Raw genomic sequence first — 20586 nt, 5'->3', positions numbered from 1 at the left:
TTAATATGTTCAATATTAGTTAATTTTTTTTATACCCTCCACCACCATTAGTGGTGATAGAGGGTATATATAACTTTGTCATTCCGTGTGTAACACCAAGAAATATTCATCTGAGACCCAACAAAGTATATATATTCTGGGTCCTTATCAAATTCTGAGTCGATTTAGCTATGTCCGTCTGTCTGTCCGTCTGTCCGTCTGTCCGTCTGTCCGTCTGTCTGCCTAAAACACGCTCACGTTAAAACTAAGCAAAGGAAGTAAACCAAATTCACCGAAAATATTCATTGTTGTCCTAAGCAGTTTGGTATTGAAAATGAGCAAAATCGGTTCATACCGGGAAAAGTTATGAATCAAAATTTAAAACAACCTCGAAAAAATAAGCATTTTTTACACATTCGGATGCAATTTTCTCGAAAACTATGCAAGATAAATTCATGAAAATCACCACACATAAGTTTCTACACGAGAACTTGATCCCTGCTGAAAATTGCTAGAATCGGTCCACAATTTCATATATCTCCCATACAAAAGTACATATTCCCGGAAAATGGGTTTTTTGTTAATAACTTCCGTCACAATGCCTATATCTTCACAAAATTTTACAAATTAAAATCTTGTGTCAATAGAATTCATTCAGAGAAAAGGTCCCCTCCCGAAAATCACTTAAACGCGCATAACTCATTACTAAATTAGGATATCCATATAAAATTTGGTATAAGTATTACTCATATGCACAGAAATGTTACTGTGAAATTTTTTCCCGATCGGTCCATAATTGGTCATAGCTCCCATACAAGGTCCCCTCCCGAAAATCACTGAAACGCGCATAACTCATTACTAAATTAAGATATCCATATAAAATTTGGTGTAAGTATTGCTCATATGCACAGAAATGTTACTGTGGAATTTTTTCCCGATCGGTCCATAATTGGTCATAGCTCCCATACAAGGTCCCCTCCCGAAAATCATTTAAACGCGCATAGCTCATTACTTAATTAAGATATCCATATAAAATTTGGTATAAGTATTACTCATATGCACAGAAATGTTACTGTGAAATTTTTTTCCGATCGGTCCATAATTGGTCATAGCTCCCATACAAGGTCCCCTCCTGAAAATCACTTAAACGCGCATAACTCATTACTAAATTAAGATATCCATATAAAATTTGGTGTATGTATTGCCTATATGCACAGAAATGTTACTGTGAAATTTTTTCCCGATCGGTCCATAATTGGTCATAGCTCCCATACAAGGTCCCCTCTCGAAAATCATTTAAACGCGCATAGCTCATTACTAAATTAAGATATCTATATAAAATTTGGTATAAGTATTACTCATATGCACAGAAATGTTACTGTGAAATTTTTTTCCGATCGGTCCATAATTGGTCATAGCTCCCATACAAGGTCCCCTCCCGAAAATCACTTAAACGCGCATAACTCATTACTAAATTAAGATATCCATATAAAATTTGGTATAAGTATTACTTATATGCACAGAGATGTTACTGTGAAATTTTTTCCGATCGGTCCATAATTGATCATAGCTCCCATGCATGGTCCCCTCCCGAAAATCACTTAAACGCGCATAGCTCATTATTAAATTAAGATATCCATATAAAATTAGGTATAAGTATTACTTATATGCACAGAAATGTTACTGTGAAATTTTTTCCCGATCGGTCCATAATTGGTCATAGCTCCCATACAAGGTCCCCTCCCGAAAATCACTTAAACGCGCATAGCTCATTACTAAATTAAGATATCCATATAAAATTTGGTATAAGTATTACTCATGTGCACAGAAATGTTACTGTGAAATTTTTTCCCGATCGGTCCATAATTGGTCATAGCTCCCATACAAGGTCCCCTCCCGAAAATCACTTAAACGCGCATAGCTCATTACTAAATTAAGATATCCATATAAAATTTGGTACAAGTATTGTTTGTATGCACAGAAATGTTACTGTGAAATTTTTTCCCGATCGGTCCATAATTGGTCATAGCTCTCATACTAGGTCCCCTCCAGGAAATCACTTAGATGAACAATATTCATTACCAAATAATGATATAGATACAGAATTTTGAAATATTGTCTTTATATACATAATTGGTCATAGCTCCCATACAAGGTCCTTTTACGAAAATCTCTTAAACGCACATTTTTTCTTTACCAAATAAAGCTATACTAAATTACGATATAGATACAAAATTTGACTGAAATATAGCTTTTATGTACAGAAATTTTGCTTAAATAATTTTTTACGATCGGTCTATAATTGATCTTATCTCCCATACTAGGAACTGCTCCTTAAAGCGCTTTAACCTTATTTAACTATTTGCATTATCAATTTGTGTAGAACAAAATTATATATATGTATGTATTTTCAAAATCCTTAAATCTTTCACACACATGCATACATGCAAATTATTAAATATTGCTAAGCACTATAAAAATATAAAAGAAATTGGCGTTTATAATGTTCAATTAATCTTGGAATTGTAATAGATGTAAGCTGTTTAAATCTTGGGATTTTTCTATTTAAGACATGAGAAGACTTATTTCTACAAATATTTGATCAATTAGAAAAAGTATTAATATAAAAGTAGCTGGTGGAGGGTATTTAAGATTCGGCTCAGCCGAATATAGCACTCTAACTTGTTATATTAAACATTATGTTTAAGGATTTATTTTTGTTAATAAATAACATGAATTTTAAAATGCAGTTCTAAACTGTCTTTAACTGGTTCCTGGTGAACTGTTCTGGTTAGGGTAATAATCTTTGGGATCATACTTAATACCAACAGCATTTCCCTAGTATGATCATGGTTGGGAGGGGATAAAAGACACTGTGTTACCACCTTCACACAGTGCAGTTCAATATGTTAAATGTTCGTTTCCGTTTTCCTGTGTATTAGTCTCCCTTTCTCTTTTCTTTTCTTTGTTCATTTCTATTTTTTCCCCTACTTTACGCACGCACAAAATAAAATAATAAATACTGTGCATGTCGACGTTTACTCTACTTAAAGTAGCAACGAATCCTCCCGATTGCCGACGAGATAGAAGCCGGAAACTAGTTGCGTGCTGGCTGCTTTAGTAGAGACAAGAGAGAACTCTGACACCATCAGATCAGTTGTATGCTACAATGGACTTTTATGTTTTCACTTAGAAAACGGTTTTCAATGGGAAATGAAAATGATCACAGATTTGCTTTGTTTTCGCTCTATCTCTTGCAGTTTCCCAGAAAAATGAACTTTTATATTTCCGCTCAGAAAACGGTTTTCAGTGGGAAATGAAAGTGATCGCAGATTTTATTTGTTTTCGCTCTATCTCTTATAGTTTTCCAGAAAAATTAACTTTTATATTTCCACTCCGAAAACGGTTTTCAGTAGGAAATGAAAGTGATCACATATTTTCTTTGTTTTTGCTCTATCTCTTATAGTTTCCGGGAAAAATGTACTTTTATAATTCCATTCCAAAAACGGTTTTCAGTGGGAAATGAAAGTGATCACAGATTTTTTTTGTTTTTGCTCTATCTCTTATAGTTTCCGAGAAAAATGGACTTTTATGTTTTCACTCAGAAAACGGTTTTAACTGGGAAATGAAAGTGATCACAGATTTTCTTTGTTTTCGATTTATCTCCTATAGTTTCCGAGAAAAATGGACTTTTATGTTTTCACTCAGAAAATGGTTTTCACTGGGAAATGAAAGTGATCACAGATTTTCTTTGTTTTCGCTCTATATATTATAGTTTCTGAGAAAAATGGACTTTTATGTTTTCACTTAGAAAACGGTTTTCAATGGGAAATGAAAATGATCACAGATTTGCTTTGTTTTCGCTCTATCTCTTGTAGTTTCCCAGAAAAATGAACTTTTATATTTCCGCTCAGAAAACGGTTTTCAGTGGGAAATGAAAGTGATCGCAGATTTTATTTGTTTTCGCTCTGTATATTATAGTTTCCGAGAAAAATGGACTTTTATGTTTTCACTTAGAAAACGGTTTTCAGTGGGAAATGAAAATGATCACAAATTTGCTTTGTTTTTGCTCTATCTCTTGCAGTTTCCCAGAAAAATGAACTTTAATATTTCCACTCAGAAAACGGTTTTCAGTGGGAAATGAAAGTGATCACAGATTTTCTTTGTTTTCGCTCTATCTCTTATAGTTTTCCTGAAAAACTGACTTTTATATTTCCACTCCGAAAACGGTTTTCAGTAGGAAATGAAAGTGATCACATATTTTCTTTGTTTTCGCTCTATCTCTTATAGTTTCCGGGAAAAATGTACTTTTATATTTCCATTCCGAAAACGGTTTTCAGTGGGAAATGAAAGTGATCACAGATTTTTTTTGTTTCCGCTCTATCTCTTATAGTTTCCGAGAAAAATGGACTTTTATGTTTTCTCTCAGAAAACGGTTTTCACTGGGAAATGAAAGTGATCACAGATTTTCTTTGTTTTCGCTCTATCTCTTATAGTTTCCGAGAAAAATGGACTTTTATGTTTTCATTCAGAAAACGGTTTTCAGTGGGAAATGAAAGTGATCACAGATTTTCTTTGTTTTTGCTCGATCTCTTATAGTTTCCGAGAAAAATGGACTTTTATGTGAAAGTGATCACAGATTTTCTTTGTTTTCGCTCTATCTCTTATAGTTTCCGAGAAAAATGGTCTTTTATGTTTTCACCCAGAAAACGGTTTTCACTGGGAAATGAAAGTGATCACAGATTTTCTTTGTTTTTGCTCTATCTCTTGCAGTTTCCCAGAAAAATGAACTTTAATATTTCCACTCAGAAAATGGTTTTCAGTGGGAAATGAAAGTGGTCACAGATTTTCTATGTTTTCTCTCTATCTCTTATAGTTTCCGAGAAAAATGGACTTTATGTTTTCACTCAAAAAACGGTTTTCAATGGGAAATGAAAGTAATCACAGATTTTCTTTGTTTTCGCTCTATCTCTTATAGTTTCCAAAAAATGGAATTTTATATTTGCGCTCAGAAAACGGTTTTCAGTGGGAAATGATAGTGATCACAGATTTTCTTTGGTTTTGCTCTATCTCTTATAGTTTCCGAGAAAAATGGACTTTTATATTTCCACTCCGAAAACGGGTTTAACTGCGAAATGAAAGTGATCACAGATTTTCTTTGTTTTAGCTCTATCTCTTGCAGTTTCCGAGAAAAATATACTTTTATGTTTTCACTCAAAAAATGGCTTTCAGTGGGAAATGAAAGTGATCACAGATTTTCTTTGTTTTCGCTCTATGTCTTATAGTTTCCGAGAAAAATGGAATTTTATGTTTTCACTCAGAAAACGGTTTTCACTGGGAGATGAAAGTGATCACAGATTTTCTTTGTTTTCGCTCTATCTCTTATAGTTTCCGAGAAAAATGGACTTTTATGTTTTCACTTAGAAAACGGTTTTCAGTGGGAAATGAAAGTGATCACAGATTTTCTTTGTTTTTGCTCTATCTCTTATAGTTTCCGAGAAAAATGGACTTTTATGTTTTCACTCAGAAAACGGTTTTTAGTGGGAAATGAAAATGATCACAGATTTGCTTTGTTTTCGCTCTATCTCTTGCAGTTTCCCAGAAAAATGAACTTTTATATTTCCGCTCAGAAAACGGTTTTCAGTAGGAAATGAAAGTGATCACATATTTTCTTTGTTTTCGCTCTATATCTTATAGTTTCCGAGAAAATGGACTTTTATGTTTTCACTCAGAAAACGGTTTTCAATGGGAAATGAAAATGATCACAAATTTGCTTTGTTTTCGCTCTATCTCTTGCAGTTTCCCAGAAAAATGAACTTTTATATTTCCGCTCAGAAAACGGTTTTCAGTAGGAAATGAAAGTGATCACATATTTTCTTTGTTTTTGCTCTATCTCTTATAGTTTCCGAGAAAAATGGACTTTTATGTTTTCACTCAGAAAACGGTTTTAACTGGGAAATGAAAGTGATCACAGATTTTCTTTGTTTCCGATCTATCTCTTATAGTTTCCGAGAAAGATGGACTTTTATGTTTTCACTCAAAAAACGGTTTTCAGTGGGAAATGAAAGTTATTACAGATTTTCTTTGTTTCCGTTCTATCTCTTATAGTTTCTGAGAAAAATGGACTTTTATGTTTTCACTCAGAAAACGGATTTTACTGGTAAATGAAAGTGATCACAGATTTTCTTTGTTTTCGCTCTATCTCTTATAGTTTCCGAGAAAAATGGAATTTTATATTTCCGCTCACAAAATGGTTTTCAGTGGGAAATGAAAGTGATCACAGATTTTCTTTGTTTTTGCTCCATCTCTTATAGTTTCCGAGAAAAATGGACTTTTATATTTCCACTCAGAAAACGGTTTTTACTGGGAAATGAAAGTGATCACAGATTTTCTTTGGTTCTGCTATATCTCTTATAGTTTCCGAGAAAAATGGACTTTTATGTTTTCACTCAGAAAACGGTTTTTACTGGGAAATGAAAGTGATCATATATTTTCTTTGTTTTCGCTCTATCTATAATAGCTTCCGAGAAAAATGGACTTTTATGTTTTTACTCAGAAAACGGTTTTCACTGGGAAATGAAAGTGATCACAGATTTTCTTTCTTTCGCCCTCTCTCTTATAGTTTCCTAGAAAAATGGACTTTTATATTTCCACTCAGAAAACGGTTTTCAGTGGGAAATGAAAGTGATCACAGATTTTCTTTGTTTTCGTTCTATTTCTTATAGTTTCCGAGAAAAATGGACTTTTATATTTCCACTCCGAGAACGGTTTTCAGTGGGAAATGAAACTGAACCCAGATTTTCTTTGTTTTCGCTCTATATCTTATAGTTTCCGAGAAAAATGGACTTTTATGTTTTTACTCAGAAAACAGTTTTCACTGGGAAATGAAAGTGATCACAGATTTTCTTTGTTTTCGCCGTCTCTCTTATAGTTTCCCAGAAAAATGGACTTTTATATTTCCACTCAGAAAACGGTTTTCAGTGGGAAATGAAAGGGATCACAGATTTTCTTTGGTTTTGCTCTATCTCTTATAGTTTCCGAGAAAAATGGACTTTTATGTTTTCACTCAGAAAACGGTTTTCAGTGGGAAATGAAAGTGATCACAGATTTTCTTTGTTTTCGCTCTATCTCTTTTAGTTTCCGAGAAAAATGGACTTTTATGTTTTCACTCAGAAAACGGTTTTCACTGAGAAATGAAAGTGATCACAGATTTTCTTTGTTTTCGCCCTCTCTCTTATAGTTTCCCAGAAAAATGGACTTTTATCTTTTCACTCAGAAAGCGGTTTTCACTGGAAATGAAAGTGATCACAGATTTTCTTTGTTTTTGCTCTATCTCTTATAGTTTCCGAGAAAAATGGACTTTTATGTTTTCACTCAGAAAACGGTTTTCAGTGGGAAATGAAAGTGATCACAGATTTTCTTTGTTTTCGCTCTATCTCTTTTAGTTTCCGAGAAAAATGGACTTTTGTGTTTTTACTCAGAAAACAGTTTTCACTGGGAAATGAAAGTGATCACAGATTTTCTTTGTTTTCGCCCTCTCTCTTATAGTTTCCCAGAAAAATGGTTTCTGAGAAAAATGGACTTTTATGTTTTCACTCAGAAAACGGTTTTTACTGGGAAATTAAAGTGATCACATATTTTCTTTGTTTTCGCCCTCTCTCTTATAGTTTTCGAGAAAAATGGACTTTAATGTTTTTACTCAGAAAACGGTTTTCAGTGGGAGATGAAAGCGATCACAGATTTTCTTTGTTTTCGATCTATCTCTTATAGTTTCCGAGAAAAATGGACTTTTATGTTTTCACTCCTAAAACGGTTTTCAGTGGGAATCATGATCACAGATTTTCTTTGTTCTCGAACTCTCTCTTATAGTTTCCGAGAAAAATGGACTTTTATATTTCCATTCAGAAAATGGTTTTCAGTGGGAAATGAAAGTGATCACAGATTTTCTTTGTTTTTGCTCTATCTCTTATAGTTTTCGAGAAAAATGGACTTTTATATTTCCGTTCAGAAAGCGGTTTTTACTGGGAAATTAAGGTGATCACAGATTTTCTTTGTTTTCGCTCTATCTCCTATAGTTTCTGAGAAAAATGAACTTTTATATTTCCACTCGGAAAACGGCTTTCAGTGGGAAATGAAAGTGATCACAGATTTTCTTTGTATTCACTCTATCTCATATAGTTTCCGAGAAAAATGGACTTTTATATTTCCGCTCAGAAAACGGTTTTCAGTGGGAAATGAAAGTGATCACAGATTTTCTCTGTTTTCGCCCTCTCTCTTATAGTTTCCGAGAAAAATGGACCTTTATATTTCCACTCAGAAAACGGTTTTCAGTGGGAAATGAAAGTGATTACAGATTTTCTTTGGTTTTGCTCTATCTCTTGCAATATCCCAGAAAAATGAAATTTAATATTTCCACTCAGAAAATGGTTTTCAGTGGGAAATGAAAGTGATCACAGATTTGCTTTATTTTCGATCTATCTCTTATAGTTTTCGAGAAAAATGGACTTACTCAGAAAACGGTTTTCAGTGGGAAATGAAAGTGATCACAGATTTTCTCTGTTTTCGCCCTCTCTCTTATAGTTTCCGAGAAAAATGAACTTTTATGTTTCCACTCAGAAAACGGTTTTCAGTGGGAAATGAAAGTGATCAGAGATTTTCTTTGCATTCACTCTGTCTCTTAAAGTTTCCGAGAAAAATGGACTTTTATGTTTTCACTCAGAAAACGGTTTTCAGTGGAAAGTGAAAGTAATCACAGATTTTCTTTGTTTTCGCTCTATCTCTTATAGTTTCAGAGAAAAATGGACCTTTATATTTCCACTCAGAAAACGGTTTTCAGTGGGAAATGAAAGTGATCACAGTTTATCTTTGTTTTTGCTCTATCTCTTATAGTTTCCGAGAAAAATGTACTTTTATATTTTCACTCAGAAAACGGTATTCAGTGGGAAATGTAGTGACCACAGATTTTCTTTGATTTCGCTCTATTCGCATTTTCATAAATAATGCACTATCTTAAACTTTTTAATATAAAAATTATATTAGAATGAAAGAGCTCATCCACAGTAATAGATTGGGTTCTAAATCAAAAAAATCCGATATAAATTCTCAAAGATATAAAGGTTCAAAGTTTTATACCTTTTTGATTTTTTGTAGTTTTCAAACAAATAAAAATCGCTTTTCTTGAAATTTTTTAAAATAAACAACGGAGTTGTTTTATTTTCTACTTCAAGAACAATATTGATAATATGAAGGAAATTGGAAGACATGAGGTAAAAAATTGTCAGTTTTTCTGTGTTCTTTCCTGGAATTCATGATATATAGAAATTTTACAATCGTGCGTTTGCTTTCAAGTGCTAGCTAGCACCTTGTTAATTATGCCATGAAATCACTCGTACACCGATAATAAAAATATATAAATAAAAGTATATTGAAGACTTTATTATAAATAACATATTTTATAGTCTGAAAAGCTGAATTTTGCATTGAGCTAGTCTTGTAAATACTACTATCGAAAATAAAGGCTAAGTAATTCTCAATCGACTTTTTTATACCCTCCACCACCATCAGTGGTGATAGAGGGTATATATAACTTTGTCATTCCGTGTGTAACACCAAGAAATATTCATCTGAGACCCAACAAAGTATATATATTCTGGGTCCTTATCAAATTCTGAGTCGATTTAGCTATGTCCGTCTGTCCGTCTGTCTTTGTAAAACACGCTCACGATAAAACGAAGCAATAGAGCTTAACCAAATTCAACCAAAATGTTCTTCATTTTCCTAAGTTGTTTGGTATTGCAAATGGGCAAAATCGGTTCACACCGGGAAAAGTTATGAATCAAAATTTAAAACAACCTCGGAAAAAAATAAGCATTTTTTACACATTCTGATGTAGTTTTCTCGAAAACTATGCAAGATAATTCCATGGAAATCACCATACATTCGTTTCTGCACAAGATCTTGATCCCTGCTGAAAATTGCCAGAATCGGTCCACAATTTCATATACCTCCCATACAAAAGTACATATTCACGGAAAATGGGTTTTTTGTTAATAACTTCCGCCACAAGGTCGATATCTTCACAAAATTTTACAAATTAAAATCTTATGTCAATAGAATTGATTCAGAGGAAAAATTTTATGGATCGGTCCATAATTGGACATAGCTCCCATACAAGGTCCCCTCCCGAAAATCACTTAAACGCGCATAACTCATTACTAAATTAAGATATCAATATAAAATTTGGCACAAGTATTACTCATATGCACAGAAATATTACTGTGAAAATTTTTTTCGATCGGTCCATAATTGGTCATAGCTCCCAAACAAGGTCCCCTCCCGAAAATCACTTAAACGCGCATAACTCATTACGTAATTAAGATACCCATATGGTACAAATATTACTCATATGCACAGAAATATTACAGATTATTTTTTTTCCGATCGGTCCATAACTGGCCATAGCTCCCATACAAGGTCCCCTCCCGAAAATCACTTAAACGCACATAACTCATTACTAAATTAAGATATCCATATAAAGTATGGCAAAAATATTGCTCATATACAGAGAAATATTACTGTGAAATTGTTTTCCTATCGATCCATAATTGATCATAGCTTCCATACAAGGTCCCTTTCAGAAAAACACTTAAAGGCACATAACTCATTACCAAATAATGATATAAATAAATACTATTTTTGTTCATAAATACTATTTTGTAATGCAAAAAGCACTTAATGCTATTTAAAAATTTTTTCACGATCGGTCTATATTTGGTCATATCTCTCATACTAGGTCCTGCCCCTAAAAGCGCTTTAACCGTATTTAACTATTTGCATTATCAATTTGTGTAGAACAAAATTATATATATGTATGTATTTTTAAAATCCTTAAATCTTTTACACACATGCATACATGCAAATACGAGATATCGCTAAAGCATATCTTAGGGCGCTATAAAAATTTAAATGAAAGTGGCGTTTCTAATGTTCAATAAATCTTGGAATTGCAGTAGATTTAAGCTGTTTAAATCTTGGGATTTTTCTATTCTACAAATATTTTATTAATTAGAAATGTATTAATACAAAAGTTGCTGGTGGAGGGTATTTAAGATTCGGCTCAGCCGAATATAGCACTCTAACTTGTTATACCCTTTCATCATCCATGGTGATAGAGGGTATAGAGACAAGTTTATCATTCCATGTGTAACTCCAAGATATATTCATACGAATATATTCCGTGTCCTCATGAAATTCTGAGTCGATTTAGCTATGCCCGTCTGTTTATATGTCTGTCAGTCTGACTGTGTAAAACACGTTAAAACCAAGCAATGAAAATTAATGGAATTCACCCAAAATATCTCCAAGATATTTTCCAGATTGTTCCATAATTAGTCATAGCCCACTTCCGATAACCACGTAAATATATGTATTTAATTACTTAATAAAGACCTGACAAAAAAAAGGCTCAAAATATTAATAATATTTATGTATTATTTATTTTTTATACCCTTCAACACCATTAGTGGTGATAGAGGGAATATAGAAGTTTGTCATTCCGTATGTAACACTGACTTCACCTACTGAAGACCTAACAAATTATAAACATATATTCTTCACCCATTATTAGCTCTTGAGCGAATGAAACACGTATTTTGATCTCCTGCAAATCAGCAACGCCGATATATATAAAGAAATAACTAATTGATCTCTACTTGTATTACCATATTAGGGATTAATAATGCTAAATTTACTTACACAATAGTATTTTAGGTCATTTTAAAACGGTATAGAATCTTAACATTGGAGACAAGTACTTACCACAAACGATTACAAGAAATTAGAAAAAGTAATCATTGCAAATACAAAACGTATACAGCTTTTATATCTTCACTGGCAATATAAATAATGAATTAGAATGTATTTACATATATACCATATTATTAGTAAGATCTTATTAGACTACTTCTATGTTATCCAGGCAATATGTAGTAGTCATTGAAAAGTATGGTGTTAGGTAAGTAATAACAATTGAAAGCCGTAATTGTGAAAGTTTTTCACAATAAATTAAATACCTAAAAATATGTATAAAAAGTAGCTTACAGGTAAAGGGTATTTTAAATTCGGCCTAGACGAATATAGCATCTAACTGTTTATGCTTAAGTTCTATAAATCTTGTCATTGTATTAAAACCATATCAATAAAAAGTAAGTTTAATAAATCCACCTTTTATTATAACAATCAACAATATCGAAGCATTTAACACCTTTTAAGTGTTCTCAGCATGACCACAATATAATAATAATACTTATACATACATATGTATGTATGTGTTTTTGTGCATGCTTTTAAATGTATAAAACATAAAATATAAACTACTATGTACAATGAGCGTCGATAAAAATGATACAATTTAATAAAATAAATATCTTTTAATACTCGGTATCATCGCTTTATAAACTACATAAATTTATGCGGAAGCAGCATTATGTATGAGAAAGAATATTATCGAATCTAAAAACCTGTTTTATATTAAGAAGCTGGATTTTACCATATGGAATTTATCATGTTCTTAAAGCAAAGAGAAAAACTTAAACCAACACGCCTCAACAAAGTGGATTTTTTTTAATCAAAATAAATAAGTAAACAAATATAGTCGGTCTAGATCTCTTGCAAGAAGGTGGTCAGTTATTTCTTCTTTATTTCTACTATAGTAATAAACACATTGGTGTTGTATAATATTATAAACTTGATATTTATTCGAAATACATATGTATATGTATATGGCTATTATACTGGTTTTGAGAATAGGCTATCTAAAAGGACATGGGCAATTACATGTAGAGTTTAATAAGCGACTATAAAGTACTTAAAAGAAATTTTAAAAGATTTCTTTTGAGAAAAAAAGCCCATTTTGGAAAAATTTAAAAAATATATTTCAAAAAATTAAAAAAAGTTTTGGAATCATTGAAGAAAAAGCTATAAAGCTGAAAATTCAAAGCTTTTTTTTCAAAGTTGGGTCACTTGACACGAAATTGCCCATATATATATATACATACATATGTATGTATATTTTCAACAGACATCAATTTAAGTGGCAAAACAAATATTTGCAACAACAAAACACTTTCACGTTTCCACAAACATACAAACATTATAGAATAAACTGCAAAGATAGACGACAGGTTCCAACATTTTAGCAAACATGTTGCCACCTTGTGATCATAAAACCAGTGAAAGAGGCTCATTTCCTTTTGAAAACTGTATTCTTTGTCTTGCTTAACGAAGTAACGCATATACACAAGGGCATAATACATTGAAATAGTTGTTACGTGTGGGGTGTGTGTATAATAATGTACATACATACATATGTATATATTTATGTGTGAATAAGTTGTCTTTAATTTGTTGTTGTTGTTTTCCAATTGGAAACTTTGCAAAATATTAATGCTATTAAATCTATTTCGCTTTAAGAGTGTGGGTTACAAAGCAATTATTTAACTCACCATCAAGAAAGATGTCATTTCGTTTATAATACATCGAAACATTGGTCATATACCCACAAAATTTTATATATTCTGGGACTTTTTTAAATTCTAAGAAGATTTAGAATTTAATAAAATTCTAAATCGTTGAAAGCACCATAGAGTCTGAACGAAAAGAGCTAAAAGGTAGAAATTTTCCACAAATACTCCCTATAGACAAGTTTTGTTTGTTATTGCAAATGGGTAATATCGGCCTACATTTTCGCATGGCACCCATACAAGTGGCCTCCCGATAAGCAGGTTTAACAGTCATAACGGTTTTAACAGAGTACAGCGACAGCATAAACAAGTTTTATATGAACCAAAATCTCCCTAAAAATGTGTATGTGGATCGGTTCATAATTGATCCAGTCAAATCCCCTTTAGAAAATTACATTAACGCTTATCTCTAATTTAGCTTCATATATTTGTTATGACCCTGAGCAACATTAGTTCCTCATAGATGAGCGTTTAAATAAATATAGATTATGCAAAACAATACATATCAAGCTTTCTTACTTGTTTTCTTTTTTATACGTATAAATATTATCGTGTTTTCCTCTTTTAAGTAGAATAATAATAAATATGGTTCTAAAGAAGAAAATACAGCCAAGAAATCCTCAAGTTAACAGTAAAGAATTGTTATCATGTTTTTTTTGTGTAAATATAAATAAAATCCATGTCGGAAAAGGAATTAAAGCAATATAAAGAAGATAATGAAAAACTTTTGTAAAGGATATAAAATGTACCTTAATTAGATGAAAATTTTTACAGTTATGAACACCTCAGTCATTGTCGTTATATTCATTCATATCCGGGCTACTGAACACATACATTTTTCTATAATTTGTAAACTCACTTTTCCCATTGTCTTCATTTAGTCCCTTAACTCCATCCAACTTTAATGGGTTTTATGTAAATATGTTTGACTTAGGGGTGAGTGCTGTAAAAGTGAAGATACATTTAAACGCAATTTAAATATGTTTTCTCCAAAAGAAAATTATATAAATTTACAAAACATGAACAGGATTTTTTTACAATTAAACCACCACATTAAATGGTTTCTGATATTTGAGAGAGAACAGAAGATGTACACGCTTTTTCATTTTATTATCTGCCTTGGAATTCAGTCCAACCATTCATATTTGGTCATAACTTCAATATAAGCTGCCGTATTGAAAATCTCAAACGCTCATTACCAAATAATGATTTCCGTGAAATAAATTTTTTACGATCATTACAAAATTATGACGTAGTAAATAATAATATCAATTTAAAATTGTTGCACAATACATTGAACTCTTATACTCCTATGTAAAATTTCTTATCATATGGTAAGTTTTATCCATATTGAGTGATTTTACCCCATTGTGCAATGCTTCACCTTCTTTTTCGTACAAACTATTTAGTATTTACCTTAAACAGAAAACTGCTTTAGTTCTTTACAGATTAAAAAGTTATCGGTCACGTAACAAATGTATATTGATTACAGGAATATATTTAAGATTTTCATGTGTGACTGTTCATATACATAGGTCTATTCAAGGGAAATTTTTCACATGTAGTTTATATACATTTCTACATTATTAAATATAATAACTTAAATCGATTATTCGTACATCGATACAGCACAATAAAACATAAGAATATAGAAAATTAATGCGAGTTTGCGAAAAATAATTAATTTTTGTGTAAAGGTGAATGTGTGGTTTTTTATGTTTCCAAATTATTATACATATAATAAACTAGTTGTATACTCATATCTTTCCGTTTTTAACAAATCATTTACCAAAAAGATACAAAGTTATATTCTAACTTTCTTAGAACAAAAATTAAATCCTATTGTTGATCACTGGATATCATCGATTAAAAGATCGTATTTTTTCAACCAAACATTTATTCTACCAAATGCATCTTTGCTTATATAACAAATCATGTACATCCATATACATATGTATGTTTATATATATAAATAAGAACATTAAAATATAAAAGTTAAATCACAATAACATTTAATTTGCATAAAAATTTTAATCAAGATAATTAACTACGTTTATCATTCCACAAATAAAAAAAAAAAGTTTAATTGTTAAGAAATGCTTGTTTATCTCTTTAAGAGATCATTTTTTTTCAACTGAGTCAGCTTAACCCTTAAGGAAACATACATAATTTCTTTAAGAAAACTCAAATTTGTTAAGCATACAGAAACAAAGTTATCTGCATGTTCATTAGGATCGTCTCTTTTTTAAGGGACAATATGGATACATTCAGACTAAGTTTTCAACTGTCAATACTCCTTGTCTAAAAAAAAAAAATTAGCAGCATCCACATTGAATTGTATGAATGTGTTGTACAGTTGTATGTTTTCCATAGTTGTAAATATTCACAACAATTCCCAAATTAAAACAAGTGAGAGAGTTATATTCGGCTGTGCCGTATCTTATAAAACCAAGGAATGCCCTCTATAAACATCAGGATGATATTTGGAATATGGCATAAGTCAATTATGGACCAAGCACTTTTGAATTAACAAAATATTAATTTTTAAAAACAAAACAATTTCTAAACCGTGAACATAGATATATGGCCGGTAGGGTCGATTATAGACCGATTGTCACAAGATTTGATGGAAAGGTTTCGTTCGATTTCATCTGAAAAACTCGTATGTTAATAAGCAAAATCCTTTCCTGAAGAGAACCTTATATAAGAGCTAGATTCAGTTATAGATCAATTCTCAATAAATTGTTTCTAAGTATAAACTTTTTTATGTCGACTTTCATCGCTGAGCTCGTAATTTTCTGATTTCTTCTCATCACATTTTCTGAAGACGATCTTATATGATGATCAATTATTGACCAATCCTCATGAAATTTTGTAGACGGATTTTGGTTCATATAAAACTCATTCTTTCGAATATGATCGCAGTATACGTAATTATCGTTAAAGTAATTTTCTGAAGGAGGCTTATATGGGGGGGTGGGGTGAGTTACCGACACATTCCGCATGAAATTCGATAAGATGTTTTACGTTCCTAAAAAATTTCTTATGTCAAATACCATAACTCTATTGCATAACTCGCATTTTTAATCTATACTAATATTTTAAAAACAGTTATGTCTGTTAAAGCTATTTTTCGTGGGTCCGCTTGTATGGGGGCTATCCGAAACCGTGGACCGACATTGCCCATTTTCATACGAAAGTCATTTTCTGAAATTTCAGCTCTCTAGCTTCTTTTTTTAGGCCCTAAGGTGCCTACAACAGACAGACGGACGGACATGGTTATATCGACTTAAAATTCAAAGATCCCAGAATATACATACTTTAATGGGTCTACGATCAATATTTCGATGTGTTACAATCAAAAGGACAAAACAAAATACTCCCCATCCTTTTTGATGGTGAGTATACAAATATGATTTACAAGAGAGCATTTTATATTGAAGTCCAACACTGCGTATGAGTGTTATGTTTTTAAGGAAATTAAGTATACGCAGCAGGTGGACACTAGGTTTGTCTCATTTCGTATAGAAATTTTACCTATCATAACGTGATAAGCAATAATAAATCTTAAATGTCTTAAATGTTCGCAGCAAATGTCTATTGTGTGAAGATGAGGGTAGCAAATATGCTTCATTCTACAATAAAATGTTATAACTGATTACGAAATAATAATCTATACCGCTAACTTTTCTCATTTAAAATTTATTTTGAACTATAATATTGATAGTTTGCATAAAAAAATAATCCAATGTCTATAATATTTACAACAAACATCCTGTTCGCTTTGTAATCAACGTACGGAATAATGAAATATAATAATCAATAAATTTCTTCCTTGCCTGGACAAAGTTCATCGATAAGAGTTTGATTTTTTATAATATAAAAACTTTGAAATGCAGAAATCTGTTGAGTAAGTTAAGTAATGGCAAAAACCTGTTAAAGTTATCCAAAGTAAAATATAATAACGGAACAACACAAAAAATAAAACTTTTACTTTAGGTCAATAAGTTTAAGAAATTTCTAATCAATAAATCTGTTGATCTTTTGTTTTTTTTTTTTTTTTGCTACACTGATTTATATATTAATTTGTTGTATTTAATAATGTGTGTTTTGGTATGTAGACTGTAAAATAAAGAGGTAATAGGGTTTATGTTTATGCATGTTGCTTGTAGCAACACAGATGTTTATGGATGTTGTTGTTTTCGTACATGGCTACATCGTCAACAACAACTACATCAAATTTAAGTACAAACATATGTACATATTTACAAGAACTTCATAATAATATTTGCTTGAGTGGAAATTTTCAAAATCACATGTTGTTTCCATTTTTCCAGTGTGAAACGTGTACAGAATATCTGGCAATAGAATGAGTCTAAAATTTTGAAAAAAATATCATAAATACTAACATTCACGGCTAGTTACTTACATATGAATGCAAGTACACATTTACTTATGTACCTCACAGGTATGTTTTATCTTAAAAGCGAAACTAAAAACAATTTATATAGAATTTAATGTTTATGGTACACAACATCTTTTGGGTGTGTTTGCAACATCCAAAAATAATTTACCAATAAAACTGTATAAATGTTAAATACTAATTTACAATTCTCTATTGAAAATGGATCGTCAGCTTTGATGGAGGGTATATACTTAACATTCTTACTTGCTTAACTTTCAATCGATTCCTATCTAGTTTAACTAAAATTTTATATCATAAATTTCATGGACATAAATTCTACTATATATACATATATCTATAGTAAGTTAACCTGTTTTTGTGGTTTACCTCACATTGTCACGCATCACTTCATAAGTTGAAGTAGTAGATTTGAAAAAGTTTGTTTACATTGTTTTTGGTAGTTGCACAAATAAATACTTATAAATAAAGATGTACACATACATATACCAAGCAGTTCTGGGAAACTGTACTAAATAGTGGATTTTGGAAAAAAGTATTGAAGCAAAATCTGATTTCCACTCCATTACAAAGACCACAAATGTACTATTTTTGCCCTTTGAGAAAATTGAGCGAAAAAAGGAATACATTGACTTCTTGAAAACCTGATGGGATAATTTTACCACTGATAGTTTATTTGTTCCATTCGTATAGATATGAGTTTGTACTGTTGTGGTTATTTACAACAAATATTTGGCTTTGGTTATCCAAACTTTTTACAGACATACATTTGTATTTATATTAATACTAAAACAAATGTACGTAGAGATAGAGATAGTCGCACATATGTATATATAAATTTGTTTTATATTCGTATTATAAAAACTAATATATTACACCTACCACTCGATTTGCAGTAAATATAAGTTCTAGGAAAAATCGTGCAAAAGTAAGAACAATTTTTTTATGGAAAATCATGCATATAGAAAAAACAAGTAAGAAATTATAGTCGGGCGAGGCCGACCATATAATACCCTACACCTTCGACAAAAATATAATGTGAATTAGTTGCCATAATAAAGCATTTAAGTAGAATTGTACCTTGCCTTAGATATACATACTTAAGCCGTTTATTGTTGCATAAAATTGTGGACATTTAAGTGAAATTTTGATGGGGGCTTTTCATAGGGGCTAGGGTCATATGAGAACCTATTATTATGGAATTCGCGAGGGTCATCAAGTCTTGTATACAACATGGTTTTTGCAGCTTTTTGTCGAGATATGAGTATATTAAACATAATTATGAACTTAAAAGCCCTATTCGGCGGGTTCAGTTGTATAAGGGCTAGGTGAAATAATGGACCAATCTTAACCATCAATAGGCTTCGTCTCTGCGACAATAGAAGATCATGTACCAAATTTCATTGAATTATCTTCAAAATTGCGACCTGTAGTTTGATTACAAGGTTTACATGAACAGACGGAGAGACGGACGGACGGACGGACATATCTAAATCGACTCAGAAAATGATTCTGAGCCGATTGGTATACTTTAAGGTGGGTATAGGACCAATATTATTGTGCGTTACAAACATCAGCACAAACCCAATATATCCTCTCCACTAAAGTGGTGTAGGGTATAACAAATAGTAAAGTTATATAAAGTAAAATATTTAATATCTGTTTATCCTGTTAATCGTGGGATAGGTATATACATACATACATACATACATATATAAAAAAACACATAGGAGGACAGACTTAAAAATTGTCCACGCTATTAAGTTTATATTTAACTAGCTATACCCAGTGTGCTTCGCTACCCTCATCGTAATGGAATAAAATAAATATTATTGTAAATGTATATATATCTGCAATATCAAAGAGTCCCCTAATTAAATTTATGTTTATATATTCAATATTTTAGAAAACTCAAAAAGTACCAATGAAGTACGAAAAAGTAACAAATGACCTCTTTTATTTAATTTCATGTTCCTAAGTTCAATATTATAGAAAATTAAAAAAGTACCAGTTGAAGAACGAAAAATTACTAAAGGGTCCCCTTTTATAGATTCTCATTAACTCCGGGCTCCACATGGTTAATTTCATGTTATAAAAAACACAAAAAGTACCTTTTGAAGAACGAAAAAGGGCCGAAAAGTCCCCTTTTATAGGTTATCACTTAATCTTGGCTGTACTTGCTTAATTTCATGTTTCTAGGTTCAATATTATAGAAAATTCAAAAAGTACCTTTTGAAGAACGAAAAAGTACCAAAAAGTCCTTATAGATTCTCATTTACTCCAGGCTCTATATGCTTAATTTCATGCTTCTAGGATCAATATTATAGAAAATTCAAAAAGTACCTTTTGAAGAACGAAAAAGTACCAAAAAGTCCCCTTTTATAGATTCTCATTTACTCCAGGCTCTACATGCTTAATTTCATGCTTCTAGGATCAATATTATAGAAAATTCAAAAAGTACTTTTTGAAGAACGAAAAAGTACCAAAAAGTCCCCTTTTATAGGTCCTCACTTAATTCGGGCTCTACATGTTTAATTTCATGTTTCTAGGTTCAATATTATAGAAAATTCAAAAAGTACCTTTTGAAGAACAAAAAAGTACCAAAAAGTCCCCCTTTATAGTTTCTCACTTAATCCTGGCTCTACATGCATACTTTCATGTTTC

This window comes from Lucilia sericata, unplaced genomic scaffold, assembly GCF_015586225.1.
Source record: "Lucilia sericata isolate MDLA Ls3-8-SP2 unplaced genomic scaffold, ASM1558622v1 Contig000305F_arrow, whole genome shotgun sequence".
Classification (NCBI taxonomy): domain Eukaryota; kingdom Metazoa; phylum Arthropoda; class Insecta; order Diptera; family Calliphoridae; genus Lucilia; species Lucilia sericata.
Note: the sequence above shows the minus strand (reverse complement) of the source record.